Source organism: Humulus lupulus, chromosome 2, assembly GCF_963169125.1.
Source record: "Humulus lupulus chromosome 2, drHumLupu1.1, whole genome shotgun sequence".
In the NCBI taxonomy this organism is placed as follows: Eukaryota; Viridiplantae; Streptophyta; class Magnoliopsida; order Rosales; family Cannabaceae; genus Humulus; species Humulus lupulus.
Genome location: NC_084794.1, coordinates 228,039,804 through 228,066,650, shown reverse-complemented (window position 1 = coordinate 228,066,650; position 26,847 = coordinate 228,039,804). Strand labels below are relative to the sequence as shown.

The 26,847-nt window shown below is 43.7% G+C and overlaps 1 long non-coding RNA gene across 1 annotated transcript; it reads left to right on the top strand.

The window, feature by feature from the left end:
* The first annotated feature begins 994 nt into the window (after positions 1 to 994).
* On the top strand, positions 995 to 23,936 carry LOC133816559 (uncharacterized). The gene is made up of 3 exons (XR_009885330.1): positions 995 to 1,872; positions 1,957 to 2,029; positions 23,626 to 23,936. It is a non-coding gene; the product is annotated as an uncharacterized LOC133816559 (long non-coding RNA).
* The last annotated feature ends 2,911 nt before the right edge of the window (positions 23,937 to 26,847 follow it).

Below are 26,847 nucleotides of genomic sequence, written 5' to 3'. Positions count from 1 at the left end.
AAGTCCGAAGAGTTCCGTTGAAGTTTTCTTGAAATGTTTACCAAGTTAACTCTATTGGATTAATTAAGTCCATCTACTTTTAGTACTTTCTATAGATAGTATTCTAATTTCAGTTTTTTTATTAGATAATTGTAATAACAACCTCTTCTTTTTTTTAATGGAAAGCAATAACGTGTATAATTAGTAAATATACTTTTGTTTCATATTATTCCATAATCCACTCTCTTAAAAAATAAATTTTAGAGAAGCAAATTTGCTCCACTAATATTAAATTTCATACATGGCATAAGTAGAATCCAATAACTTTTCACAAAGTTAAAAAAAAGTTATATAATTTATATCATTAAACTCCTTGCACAAGGGATTGATAAACATATATCAATAACATCGATTTCCTACTTTTCCAAAAGCTATGCCAAATCTGAGCATATCACAAAGCCACAAGATATAAGTAGAGAACAACTTTTGTCCACGAAGTTGGAAAATCATGCACAGTGAAGAGTAGTTTGGTTGTATTTTTTTGCAAACTCTTGTAGCATAGCTAGATATAGCTACTAGATTTATATATATATATATAGATGGCCCTTTTTGTTAGAGACACATGGAGTGTTGTACATACATATGTGCACATTTGTGCTGGGACCCTTCCACCACCTTTCTAAGCATGTAGATTTAGTGATGCACATGGCTATGAAAGTCCCAAAAGAATTTGTGCCCACTCTCACTATTTCATTTTCACCCCTAATTATTTCACATATGCTTCCAAAATGTTAAGTATTTGCCTACACAACCCCATTGATTGTTATATATATATATATATATACAATGTAGTATGTAATTTTTGTATATTCTAAGTATTGAAACTCATTAATTATTCAGCCCAAACCCAAATAACCCAAGGTACAAGTATAAATTAGATCCAAGTTAGTGAATGTGATCATAAGGGAGAGTGCGTGCATGGTCTCCATGTGTGATCACGTGGGCACATTTGGATGATGAGGACGACGCACAAATAATTATACAAGGGATGGGGGCTTGTAATTAAGACCCACCCTGAGATGTTAGGGGGCCTTAATAAAATGTTTATCAGAGGCCATAACTATTTAAATAATTTTAAAGTTGAATATGAATATATAATTTAATTAATTTATATTTATATTTATATTTATCTTTTAAATAAAATTTTAAAAATTGGAGGCCCTTAAGTTAAGAAAGGTCCTAGATTAGGCTTGGCCTGGCCCGCGTGCCTAACATAAAATGTCCTTGTAGTGAATCAATTTTTTTTTTTATTTAATAGTTTGTTAATTGTTTAAATGTTTATTTTATTTTATTTTATTTAATTGTTAGGTTGAATAATTGATTTAATTGATTTTTATTTTTATTATTTGTCTATGTGTGTTGTGTGCTTGTTTGAGTGTGTGTGAGTGCATGACATGTAGTGTGCAAGCATGAAGATTAGGCTTGAACCCTAGACTAAATTATGAGAATGTGAGTGTTTCCTTGTTTAGAGATTTCTATCAAAAAGAGAGAAGGTTCTAGAAAAGTATGGGTTCACATAGTGAAAAAGAAACAAAATAGTAGGATGAGAGAGAGGGTGGCGTGTGAGAGAGTGTGAAGAGCAAGAATGAATTGTTTCTTTTAGAAAATAAAGGGAAATAAAATTTGGAAAAGTTTCCTTTTCCTTTAGCTTAGGGTTTCGGCCACTAGGAGGTTTAAAAGGGAAAAAAAAGAGCTTGAGAGCTCATTACTCAGTGGCTGCCGAAATCATAAGGAGAGAGAGGAGAGAAAAGAGAAGAAAAGAAAGGAAAAGAAAAAGAGAAGAGAGAAAGGAGGGTTTCGAACCCTGGGAGAGAAAAGAGAAGAGGAAGCAAGGTAATGTTGTGTTTTAAATTCTTTTAATCTATTCTTCTCTTCTTGATTCTAAGTAACAGTGTTTTTGGGTTTTGATAAGCCTAGGTTATTGTAGTGTTAGCTAGAGTATCAAAAAGGCTTAACTCTAGTGCTAAGTGTTGTTCTACACCATCAAGAGGTAATGGAAATTTTGTTGTTATATTTTCTTTTCTTGATTGGTTGATTTTCATAGAAAAAGCATGATAGGGTTTTTTGTTATGCATGTGTTGATATTCTTATTTCCTCTCCAAAAGTCTAGATCATGCATGCTAAAGTTTTGATAAATTTCACACTACCAGCACGCACTGGTAAAGGTTGAATAAATTACCCACCAGCACGCGCCAAAATTTTGGTGGGAAATCCAACCTTATGCGTTGACAAAAGTTTTGGGGGGAAATTTTCCGCGTGCTGAAAATGGAGCCACAAAAATTGGTGGGAAAGGTAAATTGCACTGGCAAAAGTGTGTCGTACACGAAATATTGCGTTTCCATTTATTTCATAAGTGGGGACTTTTGCCGGCACATTTTTAGCTTTTGCCAGCGCAGCAAAATGCATCGGCAAAAGCTTCTCAGAATATATCCTCAACTCGAGCCCCTTTCTTCCTCCACTCTTCTCTTTTCTCCTTCTCTCTCCACTGGTGTGAAATCCTTCGCCTCCACCCATGAGTATGTGTTGGGAAAACTTATACAAGATCTTTATTTATTTTCATGTAGATCTAATATTAAACAAATTAATATGAGATAATCGAGAACATGTTTCTAAAATTGAATTCAAAGAGAAAAAAAGATAAGAATACTTATAGTATACACAGTGGAATGAAAGAGTCATTCCTTCAGTTTCTCTAACTCTTGTATCCTTTCTGTCGCAGAGTATTATCAAGAAACTGAACCGTTCTTCTAATTTCTTCACAGTCTTCCAATGTATCCTTAGAATCACCTAGACTAGTGTGGGTAATTCTCAACACATGAGACAGATACAGAGAGAAAAAGAGAAAATAACAAAAAGGCTTAGAAAAGGACTTGTGAATAGAGATAATCTAAAACTGTTAGAAAATCAGTGATTAAACTTATCTGTCATCTCAGAAATCTGAACCTCTGACTTCTCTCTAAGCACTCCTTTTATAGACTCAATTAGGCCATTTAATTTAATTAAAAAGTCAATAAAATAATAGTCAATTTGAAGCCGTAGGTCGAAATTAGCATGGGCTTTAGGCCCGTGAAATTTCTCATTTGAATATAAGCCCATTGGACTTAAAATCAATGCCTGTATTATTTTCTATTGATTTAATTAATTAGATAATTATTTAAATCATTTATCAAATTTATTATTTATAATTTGAACCTTGATTTAAACTTATTTATTAATTTAGATACCAATTTATCTTAATTAACAAATCTGCCATAATTTCTCTTTTCTTCTCAAAATTACACATAACTGTATGAAACTATCCAAAATTGACCTGGTCAACTTTGATAATTCTAATTGATAATTAAATCAATTAATTGAGACTATTTAGATGATTTTATCCAAGGTACAATGGGGACCATGGGCCTATGAAATCAAGCTTCAATAAGTTATCGTAAATCTAACAAATAAATTTACTAACTTATTAATTCCTTGTGACTCCACTATAGACCCAGAATTGCATTCTTTAATTCATAGAACATTCTATAGCAAATATAGATACACTTTTAATTATCCATTGTTACAACCATAATTGTCACTCAATCCTCTATAGACGGTCTACAATGAGATAGGACTAAAATACCATTTTACCCCTCATTATATTTTATCCTTAAAATACTTAGTTCCTTGTAAATGATATTTCAGTAAACTAATTTAATTACTGAAATGAGATCTCTATCATTTAACACCTTGAACCAAACTAAAAGGAAACCATCGTTTCACTTATTCATCAGAAGCTATAGATGTTCATATCTATGATTAACACTCCAACTCAATTATACTACCGAGTTCCCAAGATGTAAGTATGTGGTAGTTCGTAAGGTAAGCTGGTAACGAACAAGTCAAAGAACTCCAATAATACAACTAGTTAGAATACTAACCACTCAGAATTGAGATTGAATTGACCTATGGTCAACTATATGATATGACTAGAATAGATAATAACAGTATGTTTACTTATATTATCAACTGTCAATATCGGTCCAGTCCGATGTAACAAATACATCCGATCTTTTCTACTTTGCTAATGTTCTGGAAAGAACATAACACCACAATGTGTAAGTAGATCATTTCGTAGATTGGCAAGTCAGTGTAAATCCTATGCACCGACTAATCTTAGGACAAACTTATTTTGAACATATAATCATATTTATATTCCACTGTGATTATGTCACTATAAATATGATTAGCTATATGCTCGAGATTTAATAGAAGTTTATATTAAACAAATAATCATGAAAATAAAACATGTGAGCAAAGTGATTGACCAGGTCAAAAAATGATTTCTATTCTTTTATTGATAATAAAATGAGATTACAAAGAATTTGGGTTTTAATTAGGGCTTAAAACCCCAACAGTTTCAATAACCATATATATTTCTTAAATGTCTCCATGCATGGTCGATAACATGCATTGACGTGCCAGGTGATTCGATCTCATCCATTCACCATATTTTTCATGTTCATCAAAGCTAGATGAATAATTTGGTTCCTCTGGTGGTAGATCATAGATTGCTCTATACAAGTTTTGTGTTCTGAAGACAATGTGAATCTCATCGTACCATCTTCTCATGTGGTTATGATTTAATGGAATTCTTTTTAAGAGTTTGTCAATGAGGTATGTTTGATTTCCCAAGTTTTCAAGTACATGACCAGGATTAAGAGAATTAACCATTGTTGCTGGAAATAAATAAATAAATAAAATATAATGAATTAAAACATATAATAAATATTAGATTTTATTTGGAAAAGTAAATATGATGCATGAATGCAACATATAAAAAACACATAAAATATATACTATTCCATGATAAATTAATTCAAAAATTAATGGACAGCCTTGGGGTAGGTCAGAATAACTCAAATCAATTTTGAGACAAATCTCAATTTCATAAGTGAAAACTTAGAAACATTTTTTTCTCTTTTGACTTTTGTACTACCGCTAGTTTGGTCAAGATGAACGAGTCGTGCTTGAAAGCCTAGATACACCTTTGGAGTGTAACCCATTATTTTCAACCAATGACTTAACTCAAGAGTGTGCCTTAGGGTTAGTCAAACTTGAAATACATCACTAATTATATTCTCATAAGAGAAGTTAACCTTGAGATAAAATAAACATATTCGGAAGCCTTTCCTTAGGGAGGCTGCAAACGAAGGCGACACGAGGCCCTTCCTATGCTTCTCAGTGTTCAACCAATAATGGAGACCATGAGACTTATTGTCATAACTCCCTCTCCCACTCACTATTTTGAAAAAGAGTATTTTTCACAAAATCCATATTTTTTAATTTAGTTGTTGTTGACGCGGTTCTTCGGCAACAGGTAATTAAGAGAAGAAGAGAAAGAGATTAGTACTAAAAGTAGAACCGTCACTGATATGAAATCTTTTTGCAAGAACTAGGTGACTCAAGACATGTTTTTAAGTGGTTCAAAGGTTTCAATCCTTCTACTCCACTAGTCAATATTATTGATATTCTCTGGGTATTTGGTTTACAAAGTATATAGTTCTTCAAAGACTATTTCTTCCAACCCCTATCAACTCCCTGGGTCTCCATATTTATAGGAGAAGGCACCTGGAAGTTGGTAGGGAGGTCATCCCGTGACCTTACCATTTGTCATATCAACTCTGTAACATTCATGATTAATTCCTAAACCTGACACATAAGTGTGGTCTAATCAGCATGGAAGGAGATAATGGGCCGCACGGCCCAACCCGTCCGTGGGTGTCTGAATACACACGTTCCTGCTGCGTGTCCGATAAGTTAGGAAGATATCGGACAGGTGATGTCAGATATTTACACGTTTATCTTGCATGTTAACTTCATAAAGGGTCAGAGCTCCCTGAACAGCTTGTAACACGAGCTGTTTCCCTAGCGTGCCCCCTGGCGTTCCTCTCCAGCCCTTGGGCAACAAGCACGAGCTGGGAATGGGGCCTCTCCGAGCCAAGAGGGCCCGACCTGGGAACAGGATCTCTTCCTGTGGGGAGCCTCGGCCTAACTCGGATTAGTTCGAGGCTCAACCTGCTAATCAGCCCGTGGGAAAACCAAGGCGTACAGTTGTAAAAATAAATTTAATTATTTTTACCATATGATATTCTAATAGTTACTAATCTAATTAAGTAAAACAAAAATTGTGCTATTACTTCTAATTCTAATTTTGCTTTAATTAAGAGAATATCATTTTTATTTTAATAAAATATTTTTCATTAAAACAACAAATTAAAAAACTTTAATTTTGATTTACCATCTTAACTATTTAAGACTAAATTTACAATTATATGAATTATCAAATATAGATGTTATCCCCATTTCCTGCATGGGCTCGGGGCCTTCGTCCAGGCCCATTGTTAGGGGCCATGTAAGCATGCGGACCAGGCCCAAGGCCTCTTGGTACGGAAAATGTCCGGGGGGAGGGGTATGGACCGGGGGTGCATGTCTGGGCCCATTTGAGGGGTCCGGCATGGCCCTCTGGGTTCCGTCCTCCGGGACGGTCGTCCGGGTGATGTACAGATCATTCGGATCCCCCACGACCTACACGTCCAGATCCCGGACCCTGGTACGGTCCGGACATGTGGTAAATGAAGCGGGACAAAGGTAAACGGACCCGGATCACCTCATCCCCGGGTGGAGGGGTCAATCGTCCTGGACCCTGAAGCTGCCCCACTCCGCGTGGGCGTTGTCCCCACTTTTCACCTGCAGAAAAGGCCACCTCGGGATTGCACGCCGTTGTTTCAGGTCTGCGCTGCCAAGTACTCTGACTGGTCTTGTCTCCTGAATCTGCCTCGTAACTCGAAATGTCTAGACCAAAAGCACCGTTTTTTCGGACGAGATATAGCTATTGAGTCAACTTATTGGGCCTTAGCTGGCCTGGAATTCATGTATTTTGTATCTTTTGTATTGGGCTTCCATTAGAAAGGCCAAGAATATCCATATCTCCGATGGGCCCGGGTTGTACCCGGCCCAGACCCAGTGTTCCCATAAGCCTATAAATATAAGCTACAGAACACTGTAAAAAGGATCTCTCATCATCTGAGGTACAATAGCCCTGTCAAAATACAGAGAGAAACTCCATTGTAAGAGGTTGTTCAAGCTCTAATACTACAGACTCGTGGACTAAGGCTAGTTAACGCCCCAACCACGTAAAAACCCCGTGTTAATCTTTAGCTTTCATTACAATTATCCTTAAGTAACATTTATTAATATAGTTACCGAAAATCTCGGTTAACAGTTTGGTGCTTTCATTGAGAGCTGAAGGAAGCTAGTGCTAATGTCAGGCCTTTACTACAATGGTGAACACACGACACACCACCTTCGACCCTAGCAATTCAGAGCAGGGCAACAGAGACCCGCTGCCTTCACAGCATATCCCACAGGATCTACCCGAGAATGCGCCTCCTCAAACATCTCACCACGACGAGTCACAGGACTATGAGGGTGGGACAGAATATGAAGAGGAGAACGAGGAGGAATATTATGAAGAGGAAAATGAGGGGGAGTACCACGACGAAGCAGCAGATCCCGAGACCCCCGAAGGAGAGCCCGACCAGCACGACTTGAAGATGACCAGACTAAGGCAGCAAGTCCTGGATCAGGAAGCCAGGATCGCTGAGCAAGCAGAGGCACATCAACGGATGCAAGAGTCTCTCCAATCCCTGCAGGCGCTCATAGCCGCGCAGGGTCTGGCAGCCAATCCCGCAACTGGCCCACATCCAGAAGCGCAGCAGCCTGCTCCACAAGAGCGAGCCGGGGTCCCCGAAGGAGCCGGCCCGGCCCCTCCCTCGAAGACTTTTCCTGAGCCAGCCCCAGGAAACCCGGGCAAGGAGAGAGAGAAGGCCGGTGGAAAGACCCGAGAAAAGACCACCCACGTCGCAAAAGCTGGGACCCGTTCCCGGTCGCTCCCTAGGAAAGAGAAGGTGCACCCCGTCCCAGGACGAGGCCACCCGATCGATCCACAGGGGACGCGGCCGCGGAATGTACAGCCCCGGCACGCCTCAGGGCAAGATGGGCGGGAAGGATCTTTGCACCCAAGTGCCTCGGTTAACAAGAACCGTCGGGAACGGCCCCGCCGCAAGGAACGTCATGCCCTCAGTTTAGGGGACGACACTTCCCGGATAGACTTACGCGATGGACTGAACGCTCGGAAGGAGCGGGCCCGCAAGGAAAAGATCCTCCCCCAAGATGGCGACCTCAGGAACAACATCAACGATAGGAGGAACGAGAGAATCCCCCTGGAAGATGGCACGACTAGACAGCTCATGGAGCAGATGGTCGCATTGAAAAAGGTCACAGATCGCCTGGTACGCAAGCAAGAAGGCACGGACACCGACTTCGACGAAGAGGATAAAGAGCCCTGTGCAAGGCACATCCTGGACGTCGTACTCCCCAAGGGGTTCAAGATGCCAAGCCTCACTGCCTATACTGGAAACACTGACCCCAGGGACCATCTGTCCCGATACAACCGACTCATGACAGTGGCCCATGTCAGCGACGACGGCAAGTGCCTCTGCTTCTCGATCACTTTCGGAGGTCCCGCCGAAGAGTGGTGGAAGAGACTTAAGCCGGGGTCTATCCAATCCTGGTCTGGGCTGCAGTCAGTGTTTCAAAAGCAGTTCGTGGCCGCCATGAGGATGGATATGCAAATTAGCGCTCTCGCAAATATTAAGCAACTCCCCGCGGAGACACTGAGGGCCAACATCCAGCGCTTTACTGAAGAAGCCTCCAAGACGAAAGTAGACGACGGACAGCGCCTGGTGGCACTGCAGTTCGGAATCCGGGCCGGGTCCCCCCTTTGGGATGACATGCAGTGTAGCAAGGCTGCCACCTTGGAAGAGTTCATCAGGAGGGCCCAAGGTTCCATCAACTGGGAGGAAGCCTAGATCCATGCCTTCGGGTGGCCCCCGGCTCCTCATCCCGTCCCCCTGACGTTCCCGAGACATGCGAGACAGTTCCCAGCGTAGTCCTACACCGCACCCCCCGTTGCCCCGGGACTGGCCGTCGCGCCCGGAGTCAGTTACACCCCTACGGTGTAAAGCCCTGCCACTTCGGGATACGCCCTGGCCCAATCTACCCACTTCTCCGGTTATGGCGTCGCACCGGCAGGACACAGCATGACCCCTGTCGGGGCCCAGTAGTCACAAACAGGAGTGACTGAGGCAAGTGTGAATCCCTCCCGGGGGAAGCGATCGGGCAAAGGCCAGAACCGGCCCGAGCGGTCAAGAGGGGGAAGAGGGGCTACAAGCCCCAATATTCAGAATACACCAACCTGGTGGACACCAGGGAAAACATCTATCTGCCGACAGAAAGGGCGGTTCACTACCGGAAGCCTAGCCCCATGTTTAAAGGAGGGAGGAATCCACGAGACACCAGCAAAAGGTGCGCCTAGCACAAGGATGTGGGCCACACCACCGATGAATGTCCGTAGCTCAAGGATGAGATTGAAAATCTCATCAAGCTGGGGCACCTCCACCAGTGGGTAAGGATGCCCGTGGGAGTCCCGGGCCTGTCAACAAGCCCCGGACAACCAGCGGCCCCGGGAACGACTTGGGCATACCCCCCCCAGGGGGGGTATGCATAGGGACCCCCGGCGCAGGCCCCACAGGGGGCCCCCGCCGCGCAAGTTCCCAGCCCCGGAATGCCTTATCCCTCCGGGGCAGCACCCCCTCGAGTTGATGGACATGTGGCAACCATCTCGGGCGGACCTCACCTGGGAGGGCCATCAAGAAATGACCAAAAGCGCTACCTAAGCGAGCTGGACCACGACCAGGAAGTTTGTGCCCTTGTCCAGGCTCTGGCTTAGCGCCCTAAGTTGATGAACCTCCCCATCACCTTCATGGAGGATGACGCCCGCAACGTCCACTTTCCGCACCACGACCCACTGGTCACAAATGCTTAAATCGCCAACAAGTTGGTGTCCCGTGTGTTGGTGGACGACGGAAGCTCCGTCAACCTGTTGTTCAAGCCCGCTTTCACCGCCATTGGCTTGACGGAAGCGGATCTGGCATTGGGGCCGACCCAGATTTACGGCTTCAACGGAGATGCACTTCTCCCCATGGGAAAGATCCAGCTGCCTTTTACGCTGGGGAGTGAATTGCAGCTCTCGTTCAAGTTCTGCACCTTTGTAGTGGTGGACTGCCCCACCGCTTACAACATCATATTTGGTCGGCCCGCACTGGTCGAGTTCGGGGCCATCACCTCCATCCACCATCTTTGCATGAAGTTCCCATGCGACAACGGAGGGGTAGGGACCATCCGGGGAGACCAAAAGAGCACCCGGAAATGCTACCATGTGTCAGCCCGGCCCATAAACATGATCCGGGAAGATCCCGTCGAACCAGTTCCCCTTCCGCCTGCTGAGAGGGCGGTCCAGGAAGAGGACGACCTGGACCCGCAGATAGGAGACGACCGCATCCTGGAACCAGTGGACGAGATAGAAGAGGTGTGCATCAGCGAAACCGATCCGACCCGGATCATCCAAGTCAGAAAAAGCTTGCCGGCAGACATTCGGGCCGCCGTCATCGCCCAAGTCAAGGGAAACTAGGACCTTCTGCCCTGGTCCCACTCCGACATGACCGGGATCGACCACAATATCATTTGCCACGCGTTAAATATTGACCCAAACGCGACCCCGGTCCGCCAGAAGCGCAGGCCTTTGGGGACCGAGACGGCCGAGGCCCTTAAGCTGGAGGTTGAGAAGCTGTCTTCCATCAACTTCATACGTGAGGCTATGTACCCCGTGTGGCTGGCCAATCCCGTCTTGGTGCCGAAACCGAACGGGACCTGGAGAATGTGCATTGACTTCACGGACCTCAATAAAGCCTGTCCGAAGGACTGTTTCCCGCTCCCCCAGATCGACCAAATGGTGGACGCTACATCTGGATACGAGATCTTGAGCTTCATGGACGCATAATCTGGCTACAATCAGATCTCTATGCATGTGGCAGATCAGGAGCACACCAGTTTCCAGACCGACAAGGGAATCTACTGCTACATAGTCATGCCTTTCGGACTGAAGAATGCCGGAGCAACTTACCAAAGGCTCGTCAATCGGATGTTTCGGGCCCAGTTGGGGCGAAACATGGAGGTATACATCGATGATATGCTGGTCAAGTCCAAGACGTCTTGGAACCATTCGTATGATCTGGCGGAGGCTTTCGCAGTCATCCGGAAGTACGAGATGAAGCTGAATCCCAAAAAGTGCACTTTCGGCGTGGCTTCCGGGAAGTTCCTGGGCTTCATAGTGAGTTTCCGGGGAATAGAAGCCAATCCAGATAAGATCAAGGCACTGATCGACATGGCCTCTCCCCGGAAGCACAAGGACGTGCAAATTCTGACGGGGCGAATAGCCGCTTTGAGCCGTTTCGTTTCTAAAGCCACGGACAAGTGCATCCCGTTCTTCAACGTCCTTCGGGGAAGCCAGCGTTTCGAGTGGTCACCCGAATGCGAAGAGGCCTTTCGAAAGCTGAAAGAACACTTGGCCAAAGCCCCAATCCTGGCGAAACCGATAGAGGGGGAGCCCCTGTATCTTTACCTGGCCGTGACCGAGCACGCGATCAGCGCTGCGTTGGTGCGATAGGAAAAAAGGACACAACTCCCGGTATACTATGTGAGTAAGCGATTGCTGGATGCTGAGTCTCGGTACCCATTGATCGAAAAGCTGACTTTCTGCTTGCTGATGGCATCCCGAAAGCTTCGACCTTACTTTCAGGCCCACGCCATAAAGGTCCTAACCAACCATCCCCTGCGGCAGGTGTTACAAAAGCCCGAGTCATCGGGAAGACTCCTGAAGTGGGCCATGGAGCTGAGCCAGTTCGATATATCCTACGTCCCCAGGGTGTCCATCAAGGGACAGGCCTTGGCCGATTTCATCGTCGAATGTTCTGGCACACCTCCGGAAGACGATATTCCCGAAGCCCCTGCGGCGCCCGTATGGAAAGTCTTCGTGGACGGAGCCTCGAATGAGAACGGGGCCGGGGCCGGGATCATCTTGGTATCACCGCAAGGACACCAGTTGCAAAATTCCCTCCATTTCCAGTTCAAGGCGTCAAATAACGAAGTGGAGCATGAAGCTGTCCTAGCCGGCCTGCGCTTGGCCCGGGAGGTAGGGGCAGCGAACCTGGAAATTTACAGCGATTCCCAGCTAGTTGTCAGACAAATCTCGGGAGAATATCAGACTAAAGGCGAGAGAATGGCGGCCTACGTGACTCAAACAAGGGAAATGCTACAGGCATTAGCAGCACATTCCATCCGCCAAATCCCCTGGGAGCAGAATGTCTTCGCGGATACACTTGCAAAGCTGGCCACCGATGCCGAGGCCGAGCTGGGCGGACTGGTCCCCGTCAACCATCTCCCCGTCCCGAGCATCAGGGCCCCCACCGTCCACACCGTCGATCACTCCCTTTCCTGGATGGGACCACTCATCCGCTACCTGTCTACCAGGGAAGTTCCAAACGACCGGGCCGCAGCCAGGAAACTCCAGTACCAAGTCCACCGTTACGTCATGATGGACGGAAAACTATACCGCCGGGGTCTGTCCATGCCTTACCTCAGGTGCGTGTCCGGGACTGAGCTGAGCGCCATCATGCATGAGGTGCATGAAGGGTTTTGCGGAGATCACACTGCCGGGCCCAACCTATCCAAGAAGATCCTGTGCCAAGGATACTTCTAGCCAACCATGAAAAAAGACTGTATTGACTACGTCCGCAAGTGCGAACGGTTCCAGAGGTACGCGAAGGTCCCACGGGCACCCCCGACAGAGATAGCCTTGATGAATAGCCCCTGGCCCTTCGCAGTGTGGGGGATCGATCTCGTCGGATCTCTCCCGACCGGAAAAGGAGGGGTAAAGTATGCCATCGTGGCTGTGGACTATTACACGAAGTGGGTTGAGGCGGAGCCCATGAACACAATCACTTCCAAAAAGGCCTTAGATTTCGTCATCAATAACATAGTGTGTCGGTATGGCCTCCCCTACAAAATCGTGTCCGACAACGGGAAGCAGTTCGACAGCTCCCACTTCACGGATTTTTGCGAAAGGCACGGTATAGTGAAGAGCTTCTCCGCGGTTGCCAGACCCCAGGCAAACGGGCAGGCAGAAGCTGTGAACAAAATCCTAAAGGGGACACTGAAGAAAAAGCTCTAGGCCTGTAAGAGCAAATGGCCCGAGGAACTGCCCCGCGTACTATGGGCTTACCGGACGACCGAGCGGACGTCAACCGGACACACCCCCTACTCTATGATCTATGGATGCGAAGCCGTCATCCCAATCGAGACGACTGTCCTGTCCCACCGACGTGACACGTATGATCCCACCCAGAACCACGCCTTACTCCAAGAATCACTAGATCTCATCGAAGAGTTTCGGGAAGAGTCGTAGGTGCAGCTGAAGATGTACCAAGGTAAGATCGCGCGACACTTCAACTCCAAAGTCAAGAGCCGTAAGTATGGAATCGGCGACTTGGTCTTGCGGAGAGTCTTCCCTGCTACTCAAGATCCGGGAGTGGGGGTTCTGGGCCCAAATTGGGAGGGGTCGTATGAGATCCAACACGAGGTGTGCCCCGAAACGTACCGCTTAAAGCGGCTCGATGGCTCAGAAGTCCTGCGAGCCTGGAATGCGGAGCATCTCCGTAAATACTATTAATAGTCAGGGAGCCTTTCCCAGTTTAACGTTTTTGTTGTAAACAATGTATGCCTCAGGGCGAATCTTTTTCAAACAATGAAAATGACGTGTGCAAAATGTCATAAAGAAATATTGTGAAACCATGCTAATCTTTCTCAAGTGACCCCAAACCCGTCTCCGCTCACTTGCGGGGGGGTATCCCGGGTGTAAGCAAACACCTGGCGGGGCGCAAGCTTAGGCTAGTCTCGGCTCGGACCACCAAGGTCCGGGCGATGCAAACCCCACTCCCACCCTGGACGAACGACGTCTGGGGTATAAAACAGAGGACCGAGCCTAAAGCCGGTCCCACCCCGGACGAACGATGTCCGGGGGTCTAAAATAAAGAGGATCGACCCAAGGCCTGTCCCACCCTGAACGAACGATGTCCGGGGATATAAAAGGAAGGACCAAGCCCAAAGCCGGTCCAGTTCGGACAATTGATGTCCGGGAGATAGAACATCCGGTTTGCCCCAGGGCAAAGCCATGGCCTAAAACTGATAAAAGGAGAACAAAGCTCCAAGTTAAACTAAGCCCCGATGGCCCTGGACTTGGTGCCAGGATTAAAAACTCAGTAAGTCGTTGGGTCTAGTCCAGGCCGTTGGAACCGGAACTAAAACCTCACAATCAATTAATCGCGATAACAAAATAAAATTTCTACTTAGAACAACGGAAGGAAGCCTACATAAAAACTAGAGAAGGTAGCAGTGTTCTAAATTTAATTACAAGCCAAAAACACTAGTAAAATTACAAGGCTGGGGCTCGGGCCTACAGCTCATCTGCCCGGAGGTCCGCATCCTCCCTCTCCTTGGCCTCGAACTCGGCCCGCTTTGACTCTGGATCAGGGAAGACAAGGAGGTTCATACTTTTGTCCTTGCACCAGGCCATGTAGATGGCCTCGTCAAAGGTGACATCCAGCAGGCCCTCGGCCTCCTCCTTTTCGCGACGGGTGGTTTCATGCGCCGCCTTCTCCTAAAGCAGAGAATCGCCCAGTTCCCAGCTCGGACCTTCAAGGCCTGGATCTCCTCCTTATCCAAGACGGACTGAGCCGCGACCGTCTCCAAAAGCGTCGCCCATTCATCGGCCTCCTTCGATTTCCGGGACAACTCCTCTTCCAACCCGGCCTTGGCGCGGCCGAGCTCCTCACGCTCTGTCCTTGCACGGGCCACCTCCCGACCGAGAGCCTCCTTGGCGGCCTCCCTCTGATTCACGGCCGCCTCCAACTCCAGCTTGGCCGACTCCATCTTTATGGCCAGCTCGGCCACCAGATCGGCATTCCTTTGGGACAACAGGTCAACCTGGAGCAAAGAAAAGTTAGAAAATAAAACCCTCGTCAACAAGCAAGGGAAGGAATGTAAGAAGAGTGAAAGTTACCGCGGTGGCCTGGTGGCGGAGCTCCTGGGAGATGAACAGTACGTCCGAGCTGGCTATCGTGGCGTACCTCTTGAGCTGGAGGTTGGACATGGCGCTCCCAACCTGGTCTAGCAGGTTAGCCGCCAGGGGGGCCGTGTCTTGGCCGAGTTTAGGGCGGAAGCCCGCTTCGGCGGCTGGCCGATCCACGATCGGCTGAGCAGCGCTGAACTCGGCAAGACGCTCCGCGAATTCAACCTGACGACGGATCTTCAGGGCCTTGTAAGTTTCGTCCCTCCAGCATCGGTCGTTTTCCCAGGTCCGGTTGATCAACCGGGATTGCTCATCCCGCAGGGCCGACTTCCCCTCCTCGGGAAGAGTCGGGCGTATGGGGAGAACAGGCAGTGCAGGGATTTCCTTCACAGCCAGCCGACTCTCACCATGTGACTCTTCAGCCGAGCCAGCTCGCCTCGTCCGGGGCCTCTTCCCAGTGTTGCCCTCTACGACGCCAGCATCCGGGCCCCTCTTCCCCGAGCTTCGGCTGACCGCCGTGCCTGCCTCCAAGTTAATCACGGGGGGCTGGGCGGAGGCAGAGACTGCTTCAGGCTCCACGGCCTGGAGTGGGATTGAGGCCAGAACTCCTTCGCCGGGACGAAGCTCCGTCTCGTACAGTTCCTTGGTAAGGTGGGGCTCCGGGCCCGTCACCTCACTATTATTCCTGGCCGCCTTCTTGGCTGCCCTGTCCTTGATGAGCCGCCTCATTTTGCTGGCAAGGGTTGACATATCGGAGTCCCCTACAAAAGTACAGAAAAAGGAGTTAGGACGATAAACCAAACAGATGAAAACACGCAAATCAAAGTTTGAAATGACCCGGGACGAACCCTCCTGTAGGCCCCGGGCGTGACTTAATTCCTCTAAAGCGAATGAAAGGACCCGATCCCCTATGTCTTCTGGGTTCAGGATGCCCCCGTACTGGAGGAACCCGGATAAGAACATTAGGACCTCTGAGCCTACAGGGACGGGAACTGAAGGTCTCATCTCCCCATCAGCCCCAAACGCGGGGCCCGAGGGTACTAGCCTATCCCTAGCCCTGATACGCTAGCCCCGGGAGTCCCCATGTTTGGTAGGGCATCTTCAAAGAGCTCCTCCAGCTCCTCTGAGGTGGTCGCCTCTGTCGGGACCTGGTCCTTCTTGCGCCGGGCCGCGTCGGCTCACGCCACTCTTTCCACACTGGCAATGTGATCTAGGGCCAACTGCTCCCGGACGTCTACGTTCTTCTCGCAAGGGATGCCCCGAAGGTTCGGGATAACAATGGTCTGGGTGGGCGCGAGCATCCCGACCAGTCGGAGATTGTCGTTCGTGACATAGCCGCCCACGTCTAGATCCTCCGCGCTCAACTCAGAGTAAAACCTCCTCCTTTCCATGATGAACTCGGTAAGGGGAGTTTGAGCGAAAGGCCTTGCCACCCGTAAGACACGATAAGAGGCGACTAAAAAGGATAAGGAATAAAAGAGAAGACCAGGAAAATACTTACCCACTTGCTGGAAGTCCAGCAGTAGTGTGGGGTTCTTGTCCACAAGGAACCCGGACGTCAGGAACCAGTAATACCTGACGTCCGGGGGATGCCTCCAGGAGCTGGTAGGAGCGGGGTAGCCACTCCGCGGCTTCAGTCTATAAAAGCCGTCCAGAGTCTTGTCCTTGACGTTGACCTGCGGCTCCAGCTTGTAGAAGTACAGGATCTTCGCAGGGGTGGGCTCCGCGACCTCCTTCGCGATGCAAAACACCCGCCATCCAGCAAGTAGTCGGTACGCTTGAGGCAGAAGCTGGAACGGCGCAATTCCCACGTATGTCAAGAACCGCACGAAATAATCGTGAAGCGGGAGCATAGCTCCCGTGCTGATGTGACCGGCGCTCCAGGCCCCGAATCCTTCCACGGACGTATGCACCCGCTCCTCGATCTTGGCCATGCGGTTGTGAAAGAGTCCAGGAGTTGATTCAATGCCCAGACGCTGCTCTAGGAGCAGCATCATCTGGTAGTTCCGGAACAGGTTGGGCGTCACGTCCATTTCCCACCTGTTGCCCTTGGGCGTCCGGGTTCCAGAAACGACGACAGGGGCCCTGTTGACCTCTTCTTCAGAATGGAGCGTAACGCCCCTTGCCATAGCTGATGATCAGGGAACAAAGAAAGAAATCCAAGCAGTCAATACCTGAACCCAAGAAAGTCGGTCAAGGTACGGGGGGTCTCCTAAGGACTGCTTGGAGCCCCGTCGGATCAGGTCCAGGACTCCAAGGAGCCGTGGGACCCTGATCGGGAAAGAAGGAGACTACTAAGACCCGCCCTCTGTCCGGGAAGCGTCTGGATACAGAGCAACCCAAACCAGGCGGCCTTCCTAAAAACTAAGCACAAAGCCTAAACGCACGCATTTAAAGAGCATCATAAGTTCATAAAGTTGTCAAGAGAATCAGGAGGACTTAGTGTGAGTTGTCGGCCATAGAAGATGATGATTGTCCGACTGTAAGGACGGCAGAACCTCGTTCTTGAAGTGGTGTAGCCGGTGTAGCAGTTTGTCGATAGGACAGACCCGGGATGCGTCTTCAGGTAGAAGAGCAGAAGTTGGGGTTCTAGGGAACAGGCGGCGGCGTAGAGTCAACAGATGGCGATATATGCCGTCAGCGATGTCAGACATGCAAGGCTCAAGTAGTGCTTGTCGGTTCTTAAACTGGTTCGAAGGTGTAAAAGTGCCAAATTTGGTTTTCGTGGGGTATTTATTATGGCCCTAAGTCCTGGCCCTGATCCAACGGACATGTGTCTCTTCATCGGACGGTCAGGAATCACGCAGGGACATTTATGAGTCCTTTCAGGTTGGATCCTCGCCATCTCAGATCTAACGGCCTAGAAGTGGCAGATGCCAAAGGTCGCCCCCATCCTACGGTCCACCTCGTCCCAGGGACATTAATGATGGACCCCCGTGCGGATGGGACGCTTCGTGACGTGCGCTGACACACTGGCCTAGGCCTAGCGACCCTTGGGAGGGTTAGGCGACCTTTCAAGACCCGTGCAGCAATTGCCTGGTGACACATGTATCCTTGTCATAAAGCGGGACAAAGGTAAACGTCCCCGGATCGTGGTAGACGATCCAGGCCAAACATACAGCCAGTGCCACGGCTCGCTATCACGGACCCGCGATCTCGGGTAGGAACTGGGGAGGCAACCATGTGAGCGTCCTGGGAACGATGCAACCCTCCTCCTGGCAGACCTAGGCGAAGGCTTGGGGGGTAAATGTTATCCCCATTTCCTTCATGGGCTCGGGGCCTTCGTCCAGGCCCATTGTCAGGGGCCATGTAAGCATGCGGACCTGGCCCAAGGCCTCTTGGTACGGAAAATGTCCGGGGGGAGGGGTATGGACCGGGGGTGCATGTCTGGGCCTATTTGAGGGGTCCGGCATGGCCCTCCGGGTTCCGTCCTCTGGGACGGTCGTCCGGGTGATGTACAAATCATTCGGATCCCCCACGACCTACACGTCCAGATCTCGGACCCTGGTACAGTCCGGGCCTGTGGTAAATGAAGAGGGACAAAGGTAAACGGACCCGGATCACCTCATCCCCGGGTGGAGGGTTCAAGCGTCCTGGACCCTGAAGCCGCCCCACTCCACGTGGGCGTTGTCCCTACTTTTCACCTGCAGAAAAGGCCACCTCAGGATTGCACGCCGTTGTTTCAGGTCTGCGCTGCCAAGTACTCTGACTGGTCTTGTCTCCTGAATCTGCCTCGTAACTCGAAATGTCCAGACCAAAAGCATCGTTTTGTCGGGCGAGATATAGCTCTTGAGTCAACTTATTGGGCCTTAGCTGGCCTGGAATTCATGTATTTTGTATCTTTTGTATTGGGCTTCCACTAGAAAGGCCAAGAATATCCATATCTCTGATGGGCCCGGGTCGTACCCGGCCCAGACCCAGTGTTCCCCCATAAGCCTATAAATATAAGCTACTGTACACTGTAAAAAGGATCTCTCATCATCTGAGGTACAGTAACCCTGTCAAAATACAAAGAGAAACTCCATTGTAAAAGGTTTTTCAAGCTCTAATACTACACACTCGTGGACTAAGGCTAGTTAACGCCCCAACCACGTAAAAACCCCGTGTTAATCTTCAGCTTTCATTACAATTATCTTTAAGTAACATTTATTAATATAGTTACCGAAAATCTCGGTTAACAATAGACATATGACAAAAATTATAGGATGTTACTAATAGCATGTTTCTACACGAATGTAATGCATGCTAATTACATACCGTGTGGGTATATGAATGGCATGTTATAATGCTTGACAAAATATTAAATATTTTAATCACATTTAAACATTTATAATAAGTAAATAAAAGCGGGTATGTGGTAACTTTTGGGTTTTTCTAGACAAATTACAACACTTGAAAAATATACATGAAAAATGTAACCTAGACTATCTAAGACTTGATTAAGAACACTTTGATCTTCAATCTTGATTTGTAGTCTTGTTGAGCCAATGCCACTCTTTTCCATATCAATTTTGAATTATACAACTTTTTAATTATTTTAAACAAACTTTTAAAATAATTAAATTTTGGGTTTTAACACCCAAAAGTTTCTAAAGCCCAATTTGAATTTTGGTAATTTAATTCAAAAAATAAAATTACAAAATTTAATTTTAATAAATTAAAATTCAAGATAATTTTAATTTTGGATATTTTAATTAAAATAATTTTAATTATGGAAGATAACAATTAAAACATTTTTAATTATGGAAAATAATCAACATTAGTTCAATTAAAGAAATTCCCAAATTAAAACCATTTTAATTCAATTTTTTCTGATTTTTAATTAAATGAATAATTAAAAATAATTATGGTAACAACACACTAGGTGTGTACCATGGGTGCGGTGACGGTAGGGTGGTCCTATGTGGGGCTCAACTGGGCGCACAGGAGGCTCGCGATAGGGGTGCGCTGGGGCACGGCTGGGCACACAGGAGGCTCGCAGTAGGGGTGTGCTGGGGCGCGGCTGGGCACACAGGAGGGCGGTGCGACAGCAGGCGCGCACGGCTGGGCAGGTGTGCGGCTGGGGCTGGGGCGCACGCTGGCTGGGCGCAGCGGCGCAGTGCGACAACAAGCGCGCGCGGTTGGGTTCGGGCTCGAGCCACGACAGAATTATTACGCAAAATTTTGAAAGAAAAAATTACAAAATTCTTATACCCCAAAATGGCTTACATATTTCATCTAGAAATTTTAAGAACATTTCCTAAACCGAAAATCACCATAATAAACAACCCTAAGAATCTATCATCGTGAAAATAAACATCCATCCATTCAACCATATATCACATATAATATAAAAATGCATATAATCCGACACAAAAATTACTAATATGTATAGATTAATGACCTGCTCTGGTACTAATTTGTTGGAAAAACATTTAGAGAACGCAGCGAAATGAGCGTGGTGGGCGCATTGTTTTACGAAATAACAACAATAATTTTTTTTCATCATTATCATACAATATTATTAATCATGCAATATATATGTATATAAATGTACAATATATTTATATATAACATATAAATACAAAAAAAAAATCAAGAACATGAACAATTACCTCTAGAAGCCTATCAAGTATCCTTGAGTCTTTTTGTATATTTTCAATCTTCCTATCCAAAGTTTTGAGCACTCAAACCACGATCTTCCGGAGTGTTCTCTACACCTCAAGATGTGTGTGGGCACATAGAGAACATGTGTTTGCAGTTTTAGGAATCACAAGTATTTCTCAATACATGAGAACTTGAATTATGGTCTGAGAATAGCTAGAATCAATAAGAAGAAGAAGAAAGAGTTTTTGTCTGACAAAAATCTGAATGTTTTTTGTTTCTTGTTGTGTTGTATTGTCTATCTTCTCTTTATTCTATATCATATATATAGAGATATTTATATTACCTTATTATTGGTAATAATAATAGTAATATAATAACAATATCATAATGATGATAGGATTTGATTTAGGTAAATATCTAACTTACCAAATTTAAAAAAAACTATTTTCAAATTATTAATTAATTAAATAAATAAAATAAAACAACACGGATATAATATTAATGTAGTCATACATGCATGGCACAGTCCTTGGACTGTGTCATGCTTGGACTGCAATATCCTTTTCAGGGATATTGCATTTTTCTTTTATTTAATTATTAAATTAAAATCAATCTTCCACAAAATAAGGTATTTATCTTTTTAAGAAAAAGATGACAACCATATTTCAATTTTTAAATTCGAAATTCAAATTGATGATCATCGTTATCATCATGTTTTAAAAATAAATAAATTAAAATATATTTTTCACTTACCAATTTTATTTTCTCCCACTCAAATAATATAATTAATTTCAAAAATTAATTAATTTATTTATATATATGAATTTAAAAAATTTACATATTTAAATTAATAAATATATTTTCGAAAATTAATAATTAATTCCAAATTAATTATTCAACCTCAATTATCATATAATTACATACTTGACCCGAATAATAAAATTCTTCTCAAATTCCCAAATTACAGTTATACCCTTGTATCAACTCTTACCTTGATATGATGTTGATAGAGCCACCCTGGGGACCTATGGACCTATAATATCAAGCTCCAATAAATATTACATTATTAATCTAAACTCTTTGATTAAATAATCATATTTATTAATCTTATGATTACTCCACTATAAATATGAGATTAAATTCTTGATAATTACAGACATATATTTAATGAGTACTTTGTTAAAGAATAAAGTTTCCATTGATATAATCATTACATACAACATTAATCATCTATTAATGGTTCATAATTAAAAAGGAATAAAATTACCGTTTTACCCTTTTAGCTATATCTTGTTTTCTAGAGTACCATTGACTTTACTAGTGAACGTTGTGTCACAAAAAATTTGCGACGTGAGCGCTCATAATATTTTCAGTTCCAAAAGTCAACCCAATAGGGAACCATTATTCAATCTATAAGAAGGTATAGATTCCATATCGGTTAAACTATGTCTCCAGTCATTACATCATTGAGTCCCGAAAACAATTGTTCTTAGCCTGATCATTCTGACAAACCTTAACGCATGAATCAAAGGATCAGATCACATATATAGGAGTTCATAGCAACCTCAAGATTAAGATCATCGTGTATATGATCATCATTTGATGTGTTTGATTAATACTATGAAACAATATTTAAACAAGTATTAACAAATCACATTTGGTCTAGTTCTACATACTCTCAGTATGCAAAGTACCTCCACTAAAGTGTCCTACTACACTAGTAACCCGGATCTAGGTCACATTTATTTGTAATACTAATGGACCGTACTAGTAGTAATTATTCTAAAGATTCCATAACTTTATTTTACTGCGAACTGTTTTAAGTTTATTATCTTAATCTCGACCATCTCATACCAATATGAGATTAAGACCACATAGATAAACTTTAGAATTTTATAATATTTACTTAACATTATCAATATGATATCAGACATAGTCTATATATATAATAATTCAATTCAATTATTTATTTAATTTAAAATATTTGTCAACTACAATTGCTTTAAGGACACTATTCCCAACATGAAAATGATACCAAACATGCTACGAAAAATCATTGGGTAATTGATTGAATGTTAATAATGTCTACTGAAATTTTGAAAAGTTGATTAAGAAATGAGTGTATGACATAGTTTTCAACAATGGTCCCACATATGCATGTCACATGAAAATACATTTGTACGCGTAATTATATGATAATTGAGTAAGTCTAAGGCCCTTGCTTGAAGACCTTTAATGTTGATATGTGTATCAGCATTGTTTTCCATGAATTTGTGTGACATGCAAGCATGATTTTGTGTATGATTTATGCAAGAATCTAGAAACTGGAGCAACTTGTTATGCGATAGATGCCACGTGTGCATGACCCATGCACATGTGGGATATGTTTTGACGCGTTCATGTGTGTTTTACATTATATTAAGACAAGTGTTTTGACTATTATTCTAGGCTTCTTATGAAGTTGTCGTGCTCTTATTTTTGCTTGGACTTGAGGTAAGGAAGTAGTTAGATTTCTATGCATATTGTTTTGAATGTTTGAAAGCAAAACAGGTACCTTATGTGGTAAGTTAATACAAGTACAATGATTTATCTATTGAATGATTATATCAAAGAGAAACATCGTTGTTAGCATTATGTATGCGGCACAATATATGAGTTACTAATGTATGACGTAACTCAAAGGGTGGACGTGCCATAGACACCAAGTGGGTACAGGAGGATCAATTTTCCTGGGTTGTTTCCTGGTTTCCTCATAGGATTATACTTTGTTTGTTTGTGTAATTATTTTCAGATAAAGTATAGAGAAATGTAATGATTGTGTGTTATATTTCATTAAATATATGATGGTAGTATAGAAATGTTGTATTTCTCTGTTGATTTTATTTGTTTGTACTTTCTCACTGGGCTTTTAGCTCACCCCTTAATTTCTATTTCAGGTAGGCGTTAGGTTATTTGTGTGGCACATATTGTGAGCTGGGAGTTTTCATGGTCATAAGTATGTATGTTGCGGGGAGCTCGTGGACAGAGACGATCCAAAAAAGCCATAGAATAATAATCAGTGTACCTTTTATTTATTTTCAAACTCAGTGTGTTGTATTTATTTTCTACAAAATTGCATAAAGACATTATTTTTTGTTTTTAAACTTTTGGGCCCATATTGCATTATTTTATAAGGCCCCAGTGAACTTTTGGACTATTATTTACATTTTTCTATATAAGTATCAAATGATATTTTTGTAAAGTTAGATAAGATAGGGTATTTTACAGTCCTCGTGTTTTATCAATTAATGAATTATTTAAATATTAAAATATATATTTTATAATAAAAATAAATCAAATTATTTTAAAATAATAAATAATTAAGAAACTATTTTAAACCTAACTCTAACCAAAATTAATCTTACATAAAAATGGAATCATAGACTTTTGAAGAAAAATATGCAGATTCAAACATAAATTCTCTAGTAATGTCAGATCCAAAAACTTAAAAAAACTCATAAACTCATCAAAATCAAAATCAAAATCAATCAGACTTAAACTCAAAAATTTTGAAGAAAAAATTAAACAAAGAAAAAGGAACCCATATCCAAGCACATTATTACTTCCCAAACCCAAATCCTTGGCCACAAACCCAGATCTTGCGGTCTAGGACAGTGACAATGGATTTTTTTCCCTTGAAGAAGAAGCATGTCGATGCCTTTTCATTCCATCGTCGTCTTTCTCTTCGTTGTGTAGAGTCGAACGTCGTCGCTCATGACCCTTTGTTCCTGATGTCGTTGTTCGCAAGCTGCTGGGTTTTCTCTGCGGTGCCTGATGCAACATGGGAAGGCTAGATCTAGATCTCGACTTGGCTCTTTAGGTCAACGTGAGTTGGGTGGTCGGCGCCAATGAACTCTCTGTCATCAATCGGAACCCAAGATCGAGTTTATTGTCCCATGGTCGACATCAAGTGGTCTCGAATCTAGGTTTGAGATGGAGATCAATGGAGGACATATCTGGTTCTTGGGTTTGATCTTTTCTCTCTAAATTTTTGGGTTTATTTTATTCCCTCAAGATTATTGTTTGAGTTTACTCTCATTGCATATTTGTTTTGGTAATTTTATTAATTTGATTTGAATGTTATTTCAAGATTTGATTTTGTTCGGCTTAGTTTCATCGTTATATTGTTATCTCTAGGTTTAATTTTCACAGAGATAGATAGATATTTAATTTAGTTTTTAAAATGTTGTTTTATTTGATTTATTTTTATTACTTTTTAATTAACTAACTAATAAGAATTCATTAAATTATATAAATTGGGGGGCATGTTGGTCATATTTAATTCTTTTGACCAAAATCAGGCTCATGGTATTATTCTGTTACATTTTGCAAAGCGTAGAGTCCAAATTGTCATTTAACAAAACAGAGGGTCTGATCGGTAGCTTTTACACAACACAAGGTCCAAAATAGTATTTACCCAAAAATAATACAAAATATACCTAATTACAGTATTCGTACTACCTTGGAAAATTCACAATAATTTCATTACCTCGATGACAGATGAAAGATTTCATCTGAAAATTTGAACGAAACTCCAGTCTATTCAACTATTATAAAATTCTTTAACTCCCCACTAAAGGAGGGGATTGACAATGTTACTTCATTTTCACATAAGTAGAATTTTGCTCATTTACTACGAAATCTTATTTGGGTATCGTACTAAATTATATGCAACTCTTAGCGCTCCATTTGATAACGTACAATAATTTTCCCAACACTTATCCTATACAATAATTGGGGATGTAGAGTGTTTCCTTTGATCGAGTTACGTTTAATGTTATATTTTTTCATATAATAAAATATTAGATTAAATAATGTGACAAAATGTGATTTGTCACACCTTGTAACATATTATTGAGAGTCACAAAATTAGACACATGTGTGTGCCCAAATGTGACATATTTTGGAGTTACAAAATTAGTTACAAATTTGTAACTCCAAAATATTACCGAATGATGTGTAGATTGTATGTTACACATTTGAGATTAGATTTCAAAAATCCATTATGAAATATGGTTGTTGGAGACATGTTTTTAACTCCTATTAGGTGTTTGGAGGTTACAAAATCACGTGGGAAAGGATTTGGGACGTTTAGGAACGTTTTGGAAAAATGACATTTTGTGCTGAAAATGGCCTGTGGCCGCGGCTACTGACTTTCCCTGGCCGCAACCATTGATAGTCCTGGCCGTGGCCACTGATAGTCCTAGTTGCGGCTAGTGAGGCTGACCACCAATTGTTTTTTTTTCTTCAGTTTTTTTCCAATTTGAACGGTTCTAACATCCTAAGTAACTCCCAAATCTCTACTTTAATTCCATAAACATCCAATTAAACATTAGTAACAACCATGGGGGTTGGTGGAATTTGAAATTCAAAGGGTATCTCAAACTCTATAAATAGGAGCCTGATGCTCACTTGTATGACACCATTTTCTATCCACAAAGCACTTGGCTGGAAAATACACCATAGAGCCTTGATAATTCTAGACAGATATTTCCTAAAGAGGTCCCTTAGTGCGTAGAGAATAGGGGAAATAAGCTTTTGGACAATGTTGACGGTGAGAACTCGTCAACTAAGTTGAGTTGGAAGAAATTATCAAGTTAGGATCGTCAATAAAAAAGCTATAGAAATCAAAGCAATAGCTCAAGAATTATGATAGAATAACAATGGAGAAATCAATCAATCTTTCAATAACTCTCAAGCCTTTGCTACAGTAAAACTTCCAACCCCCCTTCAGGTGGTGTTAGAGTTCATTTTATAGTAGGATCTAATGGCCTTAGGTACATAGTGGTCCAGGAGACCAAGGGGTACATAAGTACTATGTCAGGGGAGTGGCTTCAGAGGTTGTGGTCGTACGTCAGTTCAGGAGCAGGTGTCAGGAGGATGTCTCCACTACTTGTCTGTACCCATGTCTGATGAGTGGCGGCAGGTATAGTGGCGTAGGTGGTAGTGGTATCGGCTCTGACCCTTGGCCGTAGACGTACGGGCCATAACTCTTATCCCAGCAGTCCCACTGGTACGGGTGACCATACTCAGTACTAGGTCGTACAAGTATGTCCCATTCGACTCATACTGGAGCGTCTGAGCATAGGGGTCTCTAGGTGTAGGGAATGGGACCCTTG